The sequence below is a fragment of the Anas platyrhynchos genome, chromosome 1 (genome assembly GCF_047663525.1).
Source record: "Anas platyrhynchos isolate ZD024472 breed Pekin duck chromosome 1, IASCAAS_PekinDuck_T2T, whole genome shotgun sequence".
Classification (NCBI taxonomy): Eukaryota; Metazoa; Chordata; class Aves; order Anseriformes; family Anatidae; genus Anas; species Anas platyrhynchos.
In genome coordinates this window covers 66,942,687-66,947,500 of record NC_092587.1, presented here as the reverse complement: position 1 = coordinate 66,947,500, position 4,814 = coordinate 66,942,687, and the positions used below count along the sequence as shown (strand labels likewise).

Sequence of the window (4,814 nt, the reverse complement as noted above, 5' to 3'; positions counted from 1 at the left end):
ACTTTTAATCTTCACTGAAATGAGTGATGACTTCTTATAATAAAAAGTTGACAGGCTTACATTGCGCACCGGTGGATTAGTTTCCCTTGGTGATGAGGTTTTCTTTTGTGCGCCGTGTGTCTGTTTGATGGAGGTTTAACAGAAAGCATTTTGGCAGAAATTGGATGCAGCAGGGATCATCTGGAGATGGCTGCTGTTCGATATTAACTGCACACAGTAACTTTTTTTTTATTTATTTTTTATTCTTCAGCCAGGTGACAGAAGCAACCAAAGCATGTGTTTTCATACTGAAAGAGGTAGAAACATTTTGGGGGGGATTATAAAATCAAAAGTATGCATGTGGAATGCACCTCCTTAAGCATCATGTTTAATTTGCTTTTAGCTATTGTTTAACAAAAGAGAAAAGTTAGCTATTCTCTTTAAGAAGTTATCAGACCTATGAACATCTGCAACATGTACCTTTTTTTCTTAAATAAATAAAGCCTTGCATCCTCAGTGTTTGGGGGGAGGAGGTGGGAAGAAATACGCATTTAAACAAGATACTGATATAAAAACTGTGCTTCCTTAGCACATGTGCATGGACTGAATTATTTTGGAGAAAATAAGAAAGGCAAAAGATTTTGCACAGCTTCTAAAAGTTTCCAGCAGGCACAGGAGGGCATAAACAAATATCAAGAGGCATGCTGAAGTTATTGATGTGATGAAGGCATGAGACCATTTCAGTGTTAATTTGTGACAGATCAGGTAGTTGTTTTGAGACGCTTGTATGTACTCTGACACCTGTATTAGAATACGGAATGTAATTCTGCAACATCTGCCTGATTAATTGATAATACTGTATCAGTAATTGTGCTGGAAGAAAAATGTCTGTTTTCAGAAGCCCTGAGTAAGACTGTGTTGTCAAAGAAAGCTGTTCTTTGGGTTTTCTGAACAGAAAGCCTGAATAAACCAATGTTTGACTGGGCTTAGCTTCCGAAAATGCCTGCCTTCACTACTTCACTGAAACCCACCTTTACCAAATGGGGGGGGGGGGAACAAAAACAACAAAAACTGCCCCTAAACAATGCAAATTTTCTGTTACACTCTCTAAGTTCATTTTGTTCAGCCAAACTTCATAAGAACAAGCAGAGGTATTTATACTATGTAAGAAATAGTTTTTCAGAAAACGTGCCACATAAGTACAACATAAATTCAATATCAGTTGAATCCAGTTCCATAAATAATTCTAGAAAGATCAACAGAATGGATGAATATATTTTAAAGCATGCCATGCTCCTCATGAGCATTCTTATAACTTGGTTCTAGGTATCTGGATATGATTGATTTTAATTTCTTTAAGTAATTTGTGTCAAATGCCAAATAGTTACCACTAAAATAATAACGAGCAGCATCTGAGTACTTTTCATACTTTAGAATTTTATCTGACACTTAATTTTTTTTTCAGATAATAATAATAAAAAAACTAGTCTCTTCTACGTCACTGAGCTTTTGAGAACAGGAACAATATGTTTATAATAGAGACAGGAAAAGCTTAATCTGCACTTACCTCTGGTTCAGACAGCCAGCAGTGACAATCCTGCTTTCCTTGTCAAGTTTCAAGAACTCACAATCCTTAATTTAAACACTTAAGAAATCTATGGAGCCTGTCAGTCTACTTAATGAAGCCTCCTCCTTCCCCCTTTTTTTTTTTAAACAAAATCTGACTTTCTTTAAAGACCACTTAAGGCATATCTCTGATTATACAAACAGGTTCTGTCCTACAAAAGTGAATAATCCAATAATGCCTCCTTCAACTTGTTTCCCGTGCCACCTCTCCTTCCCCCCCATAGTTCATTAAAGGGCTGTAGCTTCTTTAAAAGTAGAAGCTACTTTAAAATAGACATCAGATATGTCATTTTCAATGCAAACAATATGTAGTACTCAATACGAATCACTGCTTTGATTACAGGGTTTTTGATCTTATGTCATTTAGAATGTTATCCTCAGAAATTAATCATCCTTTAATATTGTTTTACATCTCTATCAAAATATGCCTCTTTTTCAGATATTTACAATGAGTGAAACTCTTTGCTCAGCAAATATGAGAACAAGTATACATGATGCAAAAAGAGAAGCTGTGAATTTGAGTTGTTTGGAAAGTAAGACTACTTAATTAGGTGGATTTTGGTACCTAGATATTTGATGCCTTAACCTAGGTTCTCTAGAATACTTGAAGCAATTTATTTGAGAGTCAGATGCTGAAGTAAGACTGATACTTTGCTACGTTATGCTGTGAAATATGTACTGACATCCCTTTCCCAATGAATTTACTGTCCCCCGGGACAAAATACTAAATGAATTTATACACAGTATGAAAATATATGGATATTTTCCCCCTTTGTTTCATATTCTAATCATAGAAATCTAGAAGGAAAAATGTACGTGAGTGGCAGGAATATGAGGTCATATAGTTGGGTTGATTATATAAGCTACTCAAACATATAAAATCAGTAAACGTTAATGGTTGAATTGGCTGCCCAAAAGTGACAGTCAATACTGATAATGCTTCTTATAGATATCACAACAGAGGAGAGCCTTGAAAAAAATATTTGCATATATATTAACATAATGTGAGCACTAATGACATAGTCATAGTATGATAGAATGGGTTGGGTTGGAAGAAACCTTAAAGATCATCTATTTCCAACCCTACTGCCATGGACCTTCCCATGGACCTTCCACTAGACCAAGTTGTCCAAAGCCCCATCCAGCCTGGCTTTGAAAACTTCCAAAGATGGGCCATCTACAACTTCTCTGGGCAACCACTTCCAATGCCTCACCACCCCCTGAGTGAACAATTTCTTCCTTGCATATAGTTCCACCCTTTTTCAGTTTAAAACCATTACCCCTTGCTCTGTCACTATGTTTCCCATCTTTTCTGGAGACACCCTTTAAATACAGGAAGGCCTTGATAAGGTGTCCATGGAGCCTTTTCTTCTCAAGGCTAAATAACCCCAACTTTCTCGGTCTTTCTTCATAGGATAGGTGCTCCAGTCTTTTGATCATCTTCATGACCATCCTCTGGACTCAAACAGATCTGTGTCCTTCTTAAGTCCGTGGCCCTAGGGTTGAATGCAGTACTCTAGGTGGCATCTTGCAAGAGTGGAGTAGAGTGGGAGAATCACCTCCCTTGACATGCTAGTTACACTATACATTGAGTGCATTTGTATGCATTGAGTACAGACTGCATGAGTCAGTAATGTACCCCGCTGCTAAGGAGGCCAATGATATTCTTTGCTGCATTAGGCAAAGCATTGCCAGCAGGTCAGGCAAAGTGATCGTTCTCATCTATTGAGCAATGGTGAGGTCACACCTGGAATACTGTGCCCAGTTCTGGGCCCCCGAGTACAAGAGAGACATATTGGAAAGAATGAGGAGGAGGACCACAAAGCTGGTCAAGGGACTGAAGCACCTCTCCTATGAGGATAGTCTGAGAGAGTTGGGACTGGTCAACATGGAGAAGAAGAAGCTCGGGGGTATCTTATCAATGTGTATAAATACATGAAGGGATGGTGCAAAGAGGATGAAGCTATGCCATTTTCAGTGGTGTCCAGTGCCAGGACAGGAGGCAATGAGCACAAAGCTGGAACACAAGAGATTTCATCTAAACATCAAGAGGGACTTCACTGTGTGGGTGACAAAGCACTGGTACAGGTTACAGAGGCATATATATTACAGAGGCATGGGTGGCAAGATAGGGTTCCAGTCAGAAAGACTGAGTGAAAAGATGGAAGACCAAGTAAAAAATAGCACATGTCAATTAGGCATGAATAACAGCAAGATGTCAGTATTGCCTATTGTGGTCAAAATTTGTAAGGAAGAAGCAAAACATTCATTTTTGACTGAGTTTTAAAATTGTAAGACTGCCAAAAGATCACATCAGAGTGAACGAAAAATACAGGACACTAGTTAAGAGTGGAGAAATAGGTCTCTGAATCAGTACTGTAAATATAGTACCATCTCGTATGTGAAGATCTGCCAAAAGGTTTTCATCTGGTAGGAGGAGGTATCTGGAAATTCTCCATAAAATACTTTTGATGAAAGGGTTTGGATTTATCACTTTTTTTTCCAACTGTGCAATAAAAGCTCCAATGTAATACCAGAAGACAAAGGAATCATATTTTTCATGTAAAGGGCTATCAATGTGGACTTACACATCAAATGCTTTTACTGAAGTTATGTAAACTTGGCTTCTGAGTCCGTTGTATACATAAAACTGTGGAAGTCTTTCATTTATATATGTAGTCTGATGTCTGTTTTAATTTTCAGGGGGCTTATTCTGACAGATTTCCAGTTCAGTAAATCTTGTCAATAGAGATGTTTTGTCTGTTTAATGCACATATGAAACCCAAATTTTGGTCTAAAGAGTTAAATATATTTTATTTGAAATGACTATATTTTAGTACTCAGTATGAAATGGTTGAACCGTCCTTAAACTTAAGCATTTTCTGTCTCATTGAAGTTCATCATTATCACCGTTCCTGGAAATTGAGAATGTTTCAGGCTGTTGGCCAGAGATGGTTACAGGCTTTTCAGTGAAAAAAGTTTGCCCAATATTAAGAAAGAGCCTTACCTGTATGCCAGGAGGTAAACACCTCCTTTGGTTTGTGGTACTCAGATCACAGTTCAAAACTGGCTATGAATTTCCAGCTGAGACTGAAATTAAACCAAAACTATTATACACTAGAAATCCTGCTTTTTATCCAGTCTATAGGAAAGGCTGTTTCAGGAACAGGTCTACTTATTCTCATTTATGCTGTCACTGTCTTAACACT

General features: G+C 37.7%; 1 long non-coding RNA gene across 1 annotated transcript in view; it reads left to right on the top strand.

Moving 5' to 3' along the window:
* LOC113844509 (uncharacterized) overlaps positions 1-954 on the top strand; it is a 2,471-nt gene extending 1,517 nt beyond the window's left edge. The window contains exon 3 of the long non-coding RNA XR_003499229.3: positions 1-954. This exon is cut by the window's left edge and continues 783 nt beyond it. This is a non-coding gene — a long non-coding RNA (uncharacterized lncRNA).
* Positions 955-4,814: the final 3,860 nt, after the last annotated feature.